We start from the raw sequence: 18,364 nt of genomic DNA on the forward strand, positions 1-18,364 counted from the left end.
AATGACTAAAGATATTTATTGACTTTGATACATACAATGTTTAGAATTGACAAGAATTTAGTTTTGCATGTTTTTTGTAAACAAAAAATATAGAATTTGTGTATTAATAATATAATGCAGCCACACCTCAAGTCAAATAAACAAACAAGTCAAAAATGTCTAAATAATTTCCGCTGCCATTGTATATGCGTGGAAAACATAAAAAATAAAAATAGCATGGATATAATATGATGACACATAAAACATATTACACCACTTGAAGACACGTAACCAACTGCATCACGTTATGTTCAACATCAGGACACTTGGTTTCAAATATTAGGGTGCTAAATGCTCACAAGTCATCCCCACAAATGTGCATCACACTCATGGTGCCAGACTTGAATTATTGCGTGTTGGATCAATGTGATCTTGTGTTGAGGTGTCCCAGCACGCACAGCAGAACTGAAAGGTTACCCTCCCCTCCTGTTCTTGTCTTCTCTAAGGATGCAATTTTATCCTATTAGGAAAAGATGGTGTGGATTACAAAATTTTGCACTGCAACTTATCGATTGGGATTTAATTATCTATTGGTATTTCCTCAAAATAAACCTTTTTTTCTGTGTCCAACTTTAGCTCATGTGTGGCATAATAGCCGCTTGTATCACAACAGGATTAATTATACTCCATGTCACCTCTTTTGAGGTGAACCAACAATCTCCACCACAGCAGTTAGTATTGTATCTATTCAAGCGATGAAGGGTGAAGTGGGTCTGACATTCACAAGGAGGGGGGGGCAGTGAACAGAAAAAAAACAGAAAACAAAGTCAATGAAACTAAGGAAGCACGTTGTGCGTGAGAGGAAATCGGATTGAGTGAGTGGCAGCACATACATGAGTGTAAGTTTGTGTTTGTGAGTGATCCTCCCGAGGCAAAGGCAATGCTAATGGACTCCAAGTGGCTGCGAGAGGAAAACAAATAAACATCAGCAGCAGCTACTGCATTACATCATCAAGCCAGGACACACACGGCAGCGCACACACTCAGGCAGTATCAACCTTCACACACTTCGCTATGCAAGATGACTTTGTGGCAGCTAAGAGATACAGAAAAAGGGAAGAGAGAAACAGATAGAGCAAGATTAAGTGAGATATAAACACAAAGAGGAAGTTGACGCACGAGCCATGAAAGTGGGTTGAAGATGCAGTGACATTACGTGTCAATTACTGGCAAGGTTTGGGTTTTCACTGTCAGTTAACAACCATGTGATGCTCATCACAGAACTTACTTCCTGTTTATGCTCGAGACTATGGTCCTCACACTTACGGTAGGGGTGCCACAGCATATTGTGCTTGTGAGAATACGTTGTGATGAATTTCTCCTGTATGTAAAACCTATCACCCTGAAAAAAAAAACCTCTTACTGGGAGTAATCTATTTGTGACCTGTGGAGGACAATAATATCCACTCGATACACCTGTGATGCCAAAAACAAAATGACAAGAATAAGCTGGAGACCATGGCGGAGACCAGAGAGACAGGAATGAGAGTCCAGAGAGTGCGGGATGAAGGCAGGAAAAGAGGGATTCCGTAAGTGATTGTGCTCACTGCACTCTCTTAACCCAGAATACTAATACAAAAAACTAGGACTGCACTGATCGATCAACTAATGAAGATAGACTGCTTTTTTTTTGCAAGATGCTATTTATTACTACTCTTTTAAATGTTACATCCTGACGTAAAACAAAAAGCTACAACATTTGGGCAAAAATTACAGCACAGAATTTGAGCGCTACCAAGAGGCAAACAAAACGAAAGCTAACCGCAGACGAAACCAACGCTAATGGAGTCTATTGTTTTGGACAAGTAGCCGAGTTCTGTTGAAGACCACAGGTGGGGCGAACTTAGTCGAAAACATGAGCGGTTTGTCATGTTACAAGGCAATATTCCGGTGTTTGCGATGTGATGAGTGAAGTTTACTATGCGGGTTTTGTACACTGAAAAGGGAATGAAAGTTTTTTTTGTTTAATTTTTTTCTACTGTTGTTTTTGTTGGCAGCATTTCCTATTGATGCTGTTGCTGATATCATCCAGTTTTATGTCAACTTTTTTTTTATTTACATTCACATGCAGCTTCGGGATTAGATAATCTGCCGTGGTAAACAAAAACAAACATTTTGTCAAAAGAAGTTCATGGATGAATGCTAATAAAACCCCAATTAAAAAAGTAATTTATTACAGGTAATGTTTCCGCTATGATTGTGGCACAACGCCATGTGCTAAATGAGTGTCAACATGCCTTCACAAAAAATATCGCTTTTTAAAGAAATCACTCATTCCGGCTGAATATGATGAGATGGACTGTCTGAGGACGGCTGCAGATTGGAGTTTTATATACTTATCATGATTTTTTAAAAAAAGTTTACTTTAAAAAGCTTCTATTTCATTACCAATTCAGAAAATGTCAAAACTTTCCCCTCCACTTCTTATTCAATACATAAAAATACAATATGTATGCAAGTTTAAGCATCACAGTGGAAAAGATCCAGTGATGAGCACAGAACAATATTATTTGTACTTGATGTTCTGTTGTGTGCATCAGTATAATCTATATTATTATAATTAATGAAGTGAAATAAATGTATTAAAATTCCAATTTTGTCATTTTAGTATTCTTAAATGTAACTAAATCAAATTCTAGACTCATCTTGATCATGTGAACCCAATCTTGTGTCTCATCTCGTAAATAAAAGTAGCACCTCCAACATTTTAGGAGGAAACAAAAAGAACAAAAAAACAGCAATAAAAAAGAAAAATGTGTGTGTGCATCCAGAGGTCACAGGGCAGCAGGCATCATTGACATCAACTCAAACGACCGATTATTCCAATCTGACCGCGCAACATGCAGATCCTTGAGGCAGAAGACCAGATCATCACCCACGTGACTGGATGACAGCCAGAACTTTTTTCATTCATTATTCGAAACCATCTCCAACTCTACTGAGCTAATTCTGAGGGCAACTGTGAGATATGTTCTCTCCAGCATGTCTCAGGTCCCCGGGTCTCCACCCAGTTGGAACTGTGCAAAAAACAAGTAGAGGTGCTCAGGAGACATCCTGACATGATGCTCTAGACGAGTGGATCTAAACTGATCTGGCTTTGAAATCCAACATCAAACCAAAGTGACCAGCAGTGACTCAAATCGAGAAAAAAACACTTTACTCTGGTAAGAAATATGTATGCTATTTGAACTTGACACGTAACACAATACAACAGATTAATTATAGTCTAATAAAAATAGCCTGGGCGTGGTCCCAGGTAGTGACAGCCAGTCGCTGTCATAAAAAATATGCGAGTGCATTTAGGGACTGAAGTGGCTCGTAGCACCACCTACATTAGAAGTGTACATGTAAGTGAATGACAACAAACGTTTTCTGTTAAGAATATGCCTGGTTGGTTCTCACAACTGGCATTGTCACTGAAAGTCTACTAAACTTGCATAAACTTTTCTATCAAGTAAAGTAGCTGTAAAGCATCTGTTGAGTTTTAGCAGGTAAAATTCACAGTGTTTTGCAAGTAACCCCCTGACGTAACTTCACAACAACCCTACTCCGCATTGCTTCTGTTATCAAAATGTGCATCATCGCTGTTTATAAAATGGGTCCATTCTATTCTGTTGAAAACATTTTTAGAATTATGGCTATTGTTCCCACTGAATAGTTTATAATACACAGACAACTATTTGGGCTGCATTAGGAATGTTGCATTTTAGTCTATTTAATTTATATTGAATTTTTATTTGACTTATATTATGTATTTATCAAGGTGGGAATCTTTTACTATCTGATTCTTCGATGAGCTAAGAGGAGCCAAGTTAATGCACTGTCACGACAATGTGTGAGAACAAATTAGATTTCCACTGGGTCATTGTCACCTGTAAAGAGAACGTTTAACATGGACATTTGAAGAGAAAATTATTTATTCAATGAGTAAAAATCTAATTATGAATAAACCAACCAAAGATGTCACGCTAGAAGAAGAATAATGACCAGGTTAACACCCTTTCCCTCAACACCCACAGCGACTTTGGCATTTCTGGACAAACGTTTTCCACTGCCATTTCATGAACAAAAAAAAAAACATACATCTTTGTTTCGCTCCGCTTACTCCGGCTCTATTTCTCCTTTTGTAAACAAATTCTGGGAGCTTAAGAGACTGGAGCTACACAACCGTTTCCAAATGTAACACAACGCCTCCCATTGGTCCACAGGGAAAAGCCATGTTGCAGCATCACTGTACAATAACACACACAGAGGAAAGATATTTTGGGATCTAATACATGAATATCATTTCATTAACACACACCAACTCTGACTCAACACTGAAGATCACCATTTTGTTTTTAAAGTAAGCAGCAGAGGAAGAGAGACACAAAAATATGATACTGTATGTGTAAATTACATAACAGCTGACATGTGATCTCTCTTTCTTTTTTCTAACAATAAATCCTTTACACTGGCATCTGCACAGAGCCGCCATGTGACTTAGCGGCTGTCCAAAATATAACAGAACTGTAAATTTTCCATGAGCCTCAAGGTTCTAATTTCATGCTGGTATGCACTGATCCGCTGCCAGAAAAGTTTCAATTTTGGTGAGACGATGCAGGTTTTCCCCACCTTCTTCTACTTCTTTTTTTTTTTTTTAGCTGAAAAGAAAGAACAGAAGATGGGTGTTTCTGATCCAGGTCATGCTGTGGTTTGTTTAATGAGGGACTGGAGTGAAGTGACTGAGAGGCGTGTCCAAGCGGAATTCAGAATCTCCTGCGACAGAACACGTAAACAATAACTATTCTGTTTGACTTGGCTTCTTCACATATGTGTGTGTATTGCTGGACTGGCTTTTTAATATCTCAGGTTTGCATTTCCACAAGTTCTGACATTTTGTTAAAAAGTGGGCGATACTATTGACATTATTATATTGTATCAATCATATTAAAACATGAGGAAGTCCATTGACACAAGGAGAACATATGCTTTTTACGCCTTTCTAAATGGCAAAATACCATGTGCTACTACATAAATGACAGTCAAAACATGTGTGTATGATGAGTGGGAGAGGAAGGGATGACTGACGCAGTAGGAACGAGAGACTGACAGACTGTTGCGTTGCTAATGCAGACACTACATGGTTCAGGTGTAGAAATTGAGAAAAAAGCAAGTGTGTGAAAGAAGTGTATTCCTCAATGCATGTTTATTTCCAGCAGCGCTGGAAGTACATGTAGCTCAATAGTATTCTTCACCACGCACTGATCCACCATGTCAGACTCATAGAAAATGGACCTTCTACACATATTTAAACTGCCAAATTATTCAGCTAACCAACCAATTAACCAATCTATATATGACTTTTTTACACCCTCTGTCAGTTGCAACAGCTAAATCACTATTTATAATCCATTACAAACCATTACAGTCAGCATGCACACGTTACAGTGATCGCCACAGCCACCATCATCCATTTCCCCAATCTTACACTACCAGAAGAGATAAAAACTTGCTTATCGCTAACTGATGATCAAGCATTTCCAGAGAGATATTATGACTTATTTGGCATGTATGTGTTTTGAATGTGTTTATATATATATATATATATATATATATATATATATATATATATATATATATATACACACACACACACAGACATATATATATATATATATATATATATATATATATATATTTTTTTTTTTTTTTTTTTTTTTTTTTTTTTGTCAAGAAAGTACTTCATTTTTATGATCTCATGACACAAAATCGAGGTGGTCATGAAAGGACTGGCAGAGGCAGAGACAAAGGTGCAGCAAAATGTCCACCTCTGGCATGCACAGTAATCTCTTGAACTCCCTCTGTGTGTTGTGCTCACATTTGCATGGGTGATCAGTCATTGTGACAAACGTTATAGTGAAGCCTATTTATTAACGTCGATTAGCGTGACTGCATGTCCCGAAATATTCGAGACAGTCCGGAAAATGAGACAGCTGTCCCCAACACAAAGGCAGAGTCTGGAGAAAAATGGGATCATGAAGCAGCTAAGGACATATTAGTGAAATAATACTTTTAGTGTTGCTCAGTGTTTTTAATTAAAATCGGTGTAAAAGCCGAATAATGTAAGTGATTCAAATAATGGTGCCAAAGTAACAATGATAAGCATTTCTTTTTTTTTTTTGTGCATAGATGTATTAAACATTAAAAAAAAATGTTTTGCCATTTATATTATTCTATTCCTCACATTTCTCTATGTTTTAGCTTGACAAATCCACTTTCTCGACATTTTAATTTACTTAATTAACCAATACATTTTTGATAAACAAAGACTCTTTTGTATTTTACACAACTTCAATGAAGAACATATTGAATTATTTTTGTAATTTTTTTTTTATATTTAAGGTAATAAAGTCTATTTGTGTGTTTTTCATTTCCTGTTTCACAATATAATTCTTTTCAGTTCCCGCTGCATTAACACCAGCTGATCGTAAACAGGATCATATAGATTATATATGATTGCAATGCTTTGAATGCCACAACATTGGTTCGACGTTATCTGAAACATGACACACCCTGACTCTGTGACTAAAGGGACCAGAACAGTGCAGTTGCTGTCCAACAGAAAACGATACTGAAATTGTGGGCAGACTTAACGACGAAAAATGCATCTATATAGCTGTCGAGCTCTGACAAACAAGTCAAACTCACCAGAAGGGATGTTTTCGGGCAGCTGGAGATTCTCATGGATGGTAACACTGAAATAGGAGACAAACACAAAATGATCAAATGGCATGACAAACAACAAGGCACTCTTATCTAGTCCAGATTTGAACACACCGATGCCTCAGACATTTATTCTTTTCCCATTTATTCTCTTCAGCCCCCTCAATTCCTTATCATTCCAAATATACATCAATTGTACACACTACTTAAAATAAACATATAGTTTTTTATATATAAATATACACATTTTACTTTACACATTACACACAAGAACAATGCTTAGCACTGCTGCCTCTCAACAACAAGGTTCTGGGTTTGAATCCTGCTCGGGACCTCTCTGGGTGGAGTTTGCAAGTTCTCCCAGTGCCTGCGTGGGTTTATCTCTGGGTACTCTGGTTTCCTCCCACAGCCCAAAGGCATGCGCACAAGGTTAAATGGACACTGTAAAATTGCCCCTATGCGCGCGTGTGTGTGTGTGAATGGTGTGGGTAGTCTGCCAACCAATCCAGGGTGTATTCCTGCCTCTCGCCCAATGACAGGCTCCAGCTCTCCCCGCAACCCTGAACAGGACTAAGCGCTGGTTAACTGAAGATGTATGTATGTTTGTATGTATGTTTTCAGCTTAGTTGTAAAGAAAATTATTATTTTATTCTAGAGCGATAAGTAGTAAAATATTACATAATATAAATAATATAAAATATCAATGGGAACAATGTGAGTTTAACAAATGTACTCTAAGGTGTGCTAATTATGGCATCAAAAAAAAAAAAATCTGGAAAACGATGTTCATTGCATTGCATTAATTTTGATATGTGATCCTAAGTACGATGAAATTAAACCTGACCATGTATAATTAACAGAACTACACGCTTTCTACTACATGTAAACGATCGTGGCGCAACGCCACATCCAGGTGTAAGACAATATCCATACCCATTGTGTGATATTGCCTTGATATTTTAAGCCGGCTAGTTCACATAGATAGTTGGATATGCTGCTGTATTAGGGAAGTGTTTAATGCTAACATTTTCTTTTTGTCCACTGGAGTTATATTGTTGATTAAGGAAGCGATTCACTCCTCTGTGTGTAATTTAACTGAAATTCTAACTTGACTGACATCATAAAAATGGTAAATTGCTCTTACTTATACAGCTCTCTTACTTATATGCAACCAAAGTCACCCATTCACACGCTGATGGCAGTAGGCTGCGACGCAGCGCGTCATCTGAACAGTCAGGAGCAAACTAGGGTTAAGCGTCTTGCTCAGTCGCAAGCCAGCCGCTCTACCATCTGGGCTATGTCGCCCCAACAATACTGTGCTGCATTATCGCAATACATCGTATCATAACTCGGAATACGTATCACATCACATGATGCCTGCCAATACACAGCCCTACCGCCACAGCTGCCATGCCATCAGAAAAATAATCTGTTTTTTCTCTTCTCTTTTTCCTCGTTTCTCTATTGCGTCTTGACTGGCTGCATTCCATTCTGTTAAGTTTTTTTTTTTTCTGTTTCAAAAACTCCTGGCGGAAACCCTGGACTGTTTATTTCAAAATCAGTTGATGCAAGAGTGATGATCAAATAATGAAGCCATAAAAAAACCTTCCAACCACTCACGCTCCTTAATTGCAGTGTAATAATCTCAATAAAGTATTTATTGAAGTAGTTAGCAGCGAACATCATTCTTCCTGATGAGGCACTTTTGCAAACAATTATTAGAGCATCACACCAGAGGTGTCGCACTTCTAACCTCGCGACTTTGCTCACACAAGCACATTTGTTTATCCACCAGAGGAACTTTTGTCGCATCTCAGAGGAACTCCACTTCCAAGCTTTGAGTATAGCTGGGAAGGGAGTGTAAAAAAGGTGTTGTCACTCTGAAACTCACAAAACAGCATCTGATATGCCTGCATGTTGAAAAGATAGGGTTTTTGCAGAGGTTGGCACTTTGTCCCCCCTAAACTTCATTGATACCCTGTCGAGTGTGACCTTCACTCGGAGGCCATCTGAGGTCATCAGATGGCCTGCAGAATGTCACACGCTGCCACAGAATACAGAAACAATTAAGTTAGATTCCCCTGAAGCTCTGCACAGGGGTGAGTGGATGTGGATCAGCGGTGACATGGTCTATGCATTTGTTCCACACATGATTCGATTTTCAGGTCGCGCTAGGCAGTGAAACATGAAGGAAATAGGATAAATCAGCATGAAATGAAAGCCTGACCGTGATGATCCTCTCCAGACCTATGCTTTATAGAAGAGACACAGCATGGAGCTAAGTGATAAGATCCAGTTTTTATTCATGGATTTATACCTCCTGTATATATTTTAATCACATGAATAGCATGGCCAGAGAGAAACACATCTCATCAAAAATATTGCTTGTATTTCAGGTAGCAAAAAAAAAGATAGTCCAAAAGAAAAGAGAAGCATCTGTGTCGGATGGATCAAATATCTGGATTTGCTCAACAATATTGCTAAAATTACAATAATAGAACGACGGTGGCGTCTCGTGACTGCCTTGATCGGACTTTTGGTGGTAATCCCGTAAATATATTAGGGCTGCAACGATTAGTTGACATCATCGAAGACGTCGACAACAAAAAATTTGTCGACGTCAAAGTCTGTGCGTCAATGCGCTATGTTGTTGTTGGAGTAAACACACATGGTTGGGCATAGAGAATTGGTTGTTATTCAGAAGCCGTGAGAAATTATCACATTCTCTGGAATCATTAATATATGTATTTCTACTCCTTTAACTGCTTCCTGACTGAGGTCCGACTCCACTGAGTGCCCCTCGCTCTGCGTCACCACCTGTGGGTGACTGCCTCAGTCACAGTAATGGAGGAGTTTGAGCGACAGGTCACAGTGTTCAAAAATGTCGTTCTGTTTTGTTTGAGAAGATAACACATCTTAAGGTTGAGCAAACCCTTTCATGGTAGAATAATGAAAGAGTGTTCCGTGTTTGGTCTGTGACCCCACACACCCTCGAGCTCACAGCTAGCATGTCGGACTTTTTGATGTGTATGCCGATCAGATATATCATATGAGATACATATATGAATATTGATGATTTTAAATTGTTCTCTAAGGACCAATAAAGACCTCAGTTTTACAGAACTGGAGTTCTCTGTCAACTGTTTTATGCTTCATGCTTCACAGGGTTAATTCATGTTCCTGGATTGTGTGTCATTATTTTAATATACTTCTTTAATAATGTATGGTCACTGAGTATCACAGTAAGATAATTTAAGCAACTTTAGGTTGAACAGAAATTCAAAATAGATCCAATCAAAGGTCATCGCGATTATCATTATCATCAACATTTAAAACAACATTCAATTACTCGAAGATCTATGTATCATTCGAGAGAATACACTTTCGGTTTGAAAGCTGACCACAAATATGAGAAAGTTGGCTAAGACATCAACACCTGTCAGCGGTCTACTGTGAGTAAGAAAACCATGTGCTGCCAAATTATTGTATGCGCGTCCTATTGCCTTGAAAACTAATAATCTGTCTCGCTTTCTGTGGTTTGTCTCATTCACCTCATTTCCTTGAATCCAGGACCTCTCCACTGTCTGATCCACAAGCCTTCCAGCGCTGCCTCCAGCACCAGAACCCTCACTGACTCCACTACGCCATCACAACCAAAATATCTCCTCGCTTGTTGACTGTTTAGTGCCTTCTTCCACACCATTCTAGATAAAGAGTTATACCCACATAAATTATCAATGAACACGAGTAACAACTTTTTAATTGAGTTTTTATTGAACAAATATGACAAAAAATAAAACAAAATTGGGGGGAAAATAACGGCAAAAAGTGAAATGCCAAACAGTAAATTAAGTTTTGTGTCATTAAATAACCCAGTCTAAAAACCTGTACATTCTCTATGACTGGTTATGACCTAAACTGACCGATGTTCTGAGGCTTGGCTGGTCCAGTGGCGACAACGAATGTCTCACTAGACTGATGATGCAGATTCATGTCCCAACAGCGACCAAATGTGGAGGTACTACTTACTCCACCAAATGGAGGAGCCTCGTGGTGGTCTCCATGACTAAAGGACATGTATGGAAACACTGCCTTGGTTACTGCAGCTTGGTGACGTGTGAGAACGCTCCGCTCCAAGACTCTTACACACCCGCTGCTCATTGAAGTTGAAATGCAAATGGTGATGAAGGGAACTTCATGTTATATATTATCTAACATGTACTATGGATACAATGATTTTTTCTGTACATTCTGACTATCAAGGTCATCATCTTGACAGATGTTTTGGTTCACAGCCTTATTCTTAAACTTATTGCGTGTGACTTTCAGGAAGAAACACTTCTTTGGCACTTAAACAACATTGAGTCCGTCTTATCCATTTGATAACGTATGATAGCATGTTATGAATAGTGGTGTAGCAAAATCATGACTTCACGCAGCAATCCAAAAACCAGGGACCATGATATGAAATACAAAGTCTATAAATTCTTTTTTAATAATGCAAAATTCTATGCCATGAAAATTTGTTACAGCCCTAATTATGAAAGTAAATAGAAGGCAGGAAAATGCTAAGCCAAGACTATGTGACAGTCAACAAATGAACAAGTAATGACCAGAATACAGGAGAAAAATATAGATGGGTGCAAGTTTTACCTCCAAGGTGGAGCTAATAAAGTGTAAGCATGAACAGTGAGAAAGCTCGGTTGATGTACCAAAGAGTGGTAGTCATGAATGTAGTCATTATGACCGGCTGTGTTTTCAAAGGTTTCATGCTCCTGGGTATAAATATTGTTAAATCCAGATTACATCGATGTAGATTTCAGGCTTGTGTCCCGAGTATTATTGGATGTGTCACAAGACTGTACTCAAAATCACACTTTCGAGTCTTGGTCTTGTCTCGGTCTCTGTACATACTTTGACAAGACAACGACAGCAGTGAAGTTTTTTCGCTTTCAGAGCACCAAATAGTAAAAACCTAAATAATCCATTGAATGATGTTGCTCAATCATAGTACTGTTCCTTCATAAAGTCAACTTATGTATCTGTTCAATTAAGTGCAAGGGGCTATAAGCATCTATTTTGGTAGGCCGTACATTTTTGAAGCCCAATGAATGTCCTCAAGGACGTGCCTAATAGCTTTGAGGACAAGTGTGACTAACACAGACAGTGAGTATAAGAGAGTGGCACAGAAGTAACAAGAGTGAGAGAGAGAGAGAGTAGGGGGAGGGGGGGAGAATAAACACGCCATTCGGATCCCCCGCCGCGCTGTCGTCTCTGAGCTGATTGTTCTACCGTGACACATGCGTGACATCAGAACAGCCCAACATGGCCGCTAGAGAAGCCCGATGCAATGCAGAAATGAGGACACATCTTTCAGCATCAGTGCCCTACTGTCTACACAGTGGCACACACTCGTGCAGGCACACAGATATACAGGCAGTACAGTGCTGTGCTGTTATCATGATCATGGTATCGTGGTAGGTGAATCAAAAGAATGTCTCATGACATGCACCCAGATTTCACAAGATATAACTCACAATGTGCTCTTGTGTTCCAGTGTATCATAAAAGACGCTCTGTTTCGGAGCCAAGCAATACGTACACATTTATTTTGAGAACATACACCCACCCTCCCCAACCTCCCTCCCACTCTCCTGCACTTTACTTTGACCTAAGAATCCTGCAGTCAGCAACGCACGAAGCTACCATATATGTGCTCGAATAACATGCTACCTTGAATAACCTCCGCTTGCTGTGAAGGGCTATAACTGCGCCTGTTATCTAAATGAGGGCATGCGTCTGATAAACGTCCCATAAATACAGAAATGTCTAAAGGAACATGAGTAGAAGGATCCACAGATGCAGAGGAACTTAAAGAGTGAAAAATGGCTTCAGAGTGTAACTCCTGATAGTAAAAAAAAAGTGACAGTATCAGCCACTCCTCTTATTGGCTTCTCACTGCAACACCCTGCTTTTATTTCATTAGAAACTTGGCATCATACCATTACTTATTTTAAGCCTGGCCAGTACTACTTAACTCTTGGAGCTGAAAGGTAACGGCTGAAATCTTGTCCTCTGCACATGAGACAACTTCTCAAGTGCAGCTTGCTTCTGGCCTTCAAAAGTCAATGTAATTACTGTGATAACTATTTTTAAGAGACATTGGACGGGAGATATTTCACTGTAATTAGTCCTTGTGTGTTTCCTAGACATAATCTGACTAGAACATTCCCGGTGCCGTAACGCCTCCAAAGTTTATGACACGTCGAAAAATGCTTATATAACAGTCATTACTGTGGACCACAGGACACATACAGTAGAGTAGGACCCGCCAGGACACACTTTAAACGTTTCATGAGTGTCACAGTACAACATAACACTGGCTTTATTTTTGGACTTAAAGGTTAAGGTTACTTTTTTCTAGATGCAACAACAAGTCCCGAACAAATCAACACACAAAATTCAGCCGCATAGACGTGGCTTGAATTATTATTAGATTAAATCAATATATTTGGTAAAACCTGGTATTGCGCCTTCATGTAACTTCATGTTACATATAGATTTACCTAGGCATTAGCAAGGAGGCAGCTTTCAAAACCTTAGCAATGAGCAACTAGTTTGGACCCTTTCGGCACCACAATCTGATCAACTGTGAGTTTCTTTTGGTCAAATGGCATGTCACGTGTAGGAGTGGAAGTGACTCTAAATCTAACCGGCATTGCAAATAAATACTGCAAATAAAACTGCTGCATTCGGAAGTCACCAACTGAAAAGCTATGTGAAATGAACAACACATTTTTGTTACTGAAATGGCAAAAAACATTTTTTCAAGCTATTAACCGCATCATCCAGGTCGTGTCGTCCGACTGAGAAATTCAAATTTCTCTCCAGTAGACGGACTCAGCTGTTTACATTCATTTTAAAAGTCCGAACCCAGCCGGACTAATGCAATAATTCGTTTTTCTGAGCCGTCACATAACCCCAGTCATTATCAGCTCTCTACTTGACACTCGACAAGGTAGACACACAATAGGCTTATCCCTCTTCACCTGGGCTCACCCACATCAACGGGCGGGACTCACTCGGTTCAGGTGTCAACAACACCATCTCAGACAAAAGATCTTCACACCAGCTGACAAATCTCACCCGAGTGATTCGGGGGACTATGAAGGCTGACTAATTGGAATGGTAGGAGTTTTGGGTACAAGAATAAGCTTTGATCTCCAGTGAGTTTCATGACGGCATCTCCCACAGTTGTCACAAGCCGGGGGAAAGACAAACAAACACATGCCAACAACACCACTTCAAATGAACTATCAATTATTAATTAAAATTTTAGGATTGTAATGATTCAATAAGGAATTTCAAATTTATAAAAGCAACAGTTAAAAAAAGACGCTGGCTAAGAAGCCGAGTAGCCAATCACATTTAGACATCACTGATAAATAACTCCAAGTCCTAGTGTTTAGCACTTAAAATCCTGCTTCAGTTTTTCATAAAATTTCACCCGATTAGTCTTCAAATGCCATATGCTAACATGTTCCGGTTTCGGCTGACTCTTGAGGCATTACAAGTTTCAGTCTGGAGTCTGCATGTGCTGGACATGGAAGAGTTTCCCTTCCATAGTCCAGGGCTGGTGACATGTCAGGGTGTCTGGGAATCTTGGAAACACCCTGAATATTAGATGTTCCTACTATCAGGCAGAAGTCCCTAAGGTCTCACATGATCTGGCATAGCTTAACAATGTTTACAAAAAAATTAAGTACTGACACCGCTAACATTTGATGATTGTTCTTCATGATATGAAGGCGATATTTAACAAGATATTAAGTAACTTTTTTTGTGAAAAATGAGGAAAAGAGGAAGACGACTAACAACAATCTACAGGTGTGTATTTGCAACGGAGTGAAACATCAGAAAACCATCATAAACTTGTAACTAATATGTCTTTTAAAGTGTCTTTCATAAAATGTGCAAAAATTAACTTAACTAAAGGAGTTGACTTATTCAGTTCATAACCTTATTAAAGTTAATAAACTATTTGTAAACTCTAAAAACATTGATTTAATGAGGAAACAAGGATAAAAACCTGTCCATAGTGGACAACATTTTTACAAGTACAAGTAATGGGGCCCCTACAATACTGGCATGCTATGTACAAAAAGTGGAGAAGCACAGAAAAAAAATCCCAGCTGAAAGTCAGTGACCTGTCTCGGGCATCCCCTCCGTCTCACCCTGAGTAGCTTGTAGAATGAATGAGAAGATGCTAAATGACTGGAAAAATGAGACTGTTGGTAATAACATCTTTGGTTTTACTTTTACAAACATCACCTCTTATTTTGCAGATGGATGACAGTAAACCATAACCGCCCCCTTAAACATAATTTCTAAAATACTTATCGACTTACAGACATGTCTCATCTGTAGCTGTGGTTGGAGCGGACCATTTCTACGCAGATACAGGCTCATCGATTCATTTTTTTTTTTGGACTGAGGGAGGAAACCCAAGATCAAGTGGACCATTCAAACTCATGCTGGATTTTAACCGTCTTAGCAGTGAGGCAGCATCACTGACCAAACCACTGTGTGTATTTTTCTTTGATTCAGGAAACGTAAAATTAAAAAAGAAAAGTTATTTATTATTATTATTTTTTAATTTTCATTTCTTCAATCTAATTATTAAAAAGCTGACACCATGGCAGCACAAACAAGACAGGTCAGTGAGCAGGGGTCAATCAGGTTTTCCCGGCACCTACTGCCTCAATTTGCTATCCGGCAGCAGCCTTGATGGAGGATTGAACATTTGCAGCAATTTAATTATGCGCAGCACACTGCAAGAGAACTGGAAAAAAAAAACGGAGGTGGGCTGCAAGAATAAATGCCATCCACTGTTCTCGCCGTGTCTCTTTGTCTCCTCTGGTGTGAGTGTGCATGTCTGCATGATTCTGTTCAGATTTGCCCGTCTTGGTGTGTTTCTCTGTCTGCGTCATCTCCCGAATTATAGGTTTGACTTTCAACGAAGGTCTGATGTCCCCTCAGTTCCTGGATCCGAGAGAATTGTTCACAGTGTCCTCAGGCTCTCCGAGTCAACTGAGGGAATGCCAAATAACTCCAAATGTCTTTTCGGAAAATCTAGGTTTTCCACGGCAAGACTTTAACGTCAGGTTCATTAAACGTGTAACAAAACTGCATCGTAAATTCAGAATTTATAATACAGGAATCATAATACCTTCCCTCCAATGCCTGTGCCTCAGCTAAATACTTTTAAAAATGCGATCTTGTGTTACTGGTGTTGATCATTTTTAAAAAGAAAATGTTTTTACACAAAGAACTAGAGCAGGTACCAGTGTTTTGCACTGCATGAACATTTCATTATTAGAAAATTCAATTCTTCACCAAGAAAAAAAACTTCATAATTGAAGTATATTTTGACTTTGTCTCCGTACCTGAATGCACCACCTCTGGCCATCACTAATGATGGAAGAAGGCTACCCAAGGACGATACCTGCATTGCCAACAAAAATGTCTGCTGGTCGTAGATTTTCTTTTTGACATATCTTTCAGAACTTACCAAAAATGAAGTACTGAATCTCTGTATTTGGACTGGAATATAACGGAACCAAGAATTCTGAGGCAAAATTGCCTGGGGGCCCAAGTCAATATCACTAATCTTACATTACTATTAAGATGAAATACAATACTGATGTAAAGCATATTAAGTGAGGCCACTTCCAATGCATGTTGTGAACAATACAGCATTCAAGCACTGGCACTCGACAGGCTGTTTTCAACTCAGACTTGGTTTGGCCCTATGTGTGATTCAGTGTTACAGCTCTGGGTTGTATCCCGCTCTCATGTCGTCAAGTGGACTGCAAGTTGACACAGGTGTTTCAATGTCATCACCCAGTGCTTTAGCAGCATAGGGGACCCCTACGCTGGGATTTTGATCCCCTATGTGTTTCCAGATGTTTTTGTCAACATGAAGTGTCACTCACATTGTCAGCACTTCTATACCCTGAGAGACTGCGGTTACGTGACAGCCCAGAAAAACGAATTATTAGGGCCAAGTTCGAACTTTTAAAATGTGTGTAAACAGCAATTCGACTACTGGAGAGAAATTCACATTTCGGACCACACGACCTGCACAAGCTTCAGCTACGCAGTGGAAGTAAACAAATTCAAAAACTAATCACGGTCTCAGGCTGTCTAATAATAATAATACTTATTATTATATACAATTGATGTGTCTAGCCTGATGTGCAGTACGTGTGCTCCTTGGTCTTAGCCGATGTCTGCGATGAACACATGAACCTAATATCAGCTGTGTTTTGTAATTCACGATGTCATTTTTATTGTTAGATCCCACAAGAAAATTAGATTTATTATTGGTTGATTTATTGGTTAAAGGAATGACACTTCTGCCATGTTAGCAACTGTTAGCTTGGTTGCTAAGTCAGTTGAGGCTCATTCTGGTGATCAAAAGTGCGACTCTGAACTTTAGATGATCCATAACTATCATAATTGTAATACATAGACAACACAATCTCCAGAATTTTTCATTTTATTCAGAAACTTGGGCGTTTAATTCCAAAACATATTGACAATGATGACTCCATGATGGTGACGCTGGAGAACTGTCGAGCTTTACGGAGCTCTATAAATTATGGTAAATTTGTCCGGTAAATCTTGCTCTTTCGGTCCCCACCCAAAGCTCCCTACCACAGGTGAGAGCGGAAACATGGAGAGTTCATGACTGAAGACGCGAGACTGATTTGTCTCTGGCTCACAACACACCAAATGCGGTGTGATATCCAAATCAGAGACCAGGATTCTTAATCAGAAACCGACCTGATCCTGACAGCATGCTGTTCCAGTTAAAAGTTAAAAGCCGGAAAAAGAAACAAAGCCATTAACCCCTAAAATCTGTTTTGTACAGACTAGACTAGACCCTTATTTTGGCCCGGTAAGACCAAATCTCACTGGAAAAAAGAGTGTGTAAGTCATTTAAAGTATGTTTATAAATCGCTGTGACTAAAAACACAAATCCTGCATCCAGCTATTGTGATAAATGTCCCCTTCAGTGTAAGAAAACTGGACAGTGTACCGCTCCATCGTATTGATTCTCTCCCACAAACAAGCAGCCAAATAGCTGGCAACATTTAGTGCAAATAATCAAATTTTCCATTGAGTTCAAATACACGATCTCATGACTGAATCAGCATCACATCTCGTCATACTGCTCAAGTCTCAGTAATTCTCTATGGCTACGTTCTTCTATTCATGCTGAAAATACTTGGAACAATCAAATGTGCACATGCTCCCATTCTTTCCTTTTTTTCTGAACTCTAACACTAATGCACACACTTGGGGAGACACACACACACAATACTTACGCCATGTGATCTTGCTAGGCATTATGCCAACGGCCAAACATGTCACTTACCAGAAATCTCTGAAATGGAGCAAGAGAGTGAGACGAGGAAGTCTACAGGGTGAAAACTGCACATTTGTCAGCGTGTGAGCGCCTCTTGTCAAGACTGAGTGTGGTGCTACACCTGGAACATGATATTTATCTGCAACACTCATCTGCTATGTACTGTAGAGAGGGGGCAGTTAGTTAC

The 18,364-nt window shown here is 39.2% G+C and overlaps 1 protein-coding gene across 1 annotated transcript in view; it reads right to left on the minus strand.

Moving 5' to 3' along the window:
- The window catches only part of LOC128757173 (nucleus accumbens-associated protein 2), a 52,271-nt gene that overhangs the window by 26,187 nt on the left and 7,720 nt on the right, over nucleotides 1-18,364 (minus strand). The window contains exon 2 of the mRNA XM_053862272.1: nucleotides 6,730-6,776. The gene's annotated coding sequence lies outside the window, so the exon portion shown is untranslated. The remainder of the gene's footprint in view (nucleotides 1-6,729; nucleotides 6,777-18,364) is intronic.

The sequence above is a fragment of the Synchiropus splendidus genome, chromosome 1 (genome assembly GCF_027744825.2).
Source record: "Synchiropus splendidus isolate RoL2022-P1 chromosome 1, RoL_Sspl_1.0, whole genome shotgun sequence".
NCBI lineage: Eukaryota > Metazoa > Chordata > Actinopteri > Syngnathiformes > Callionymidae > Synchiropus > Synchiropus splendidus.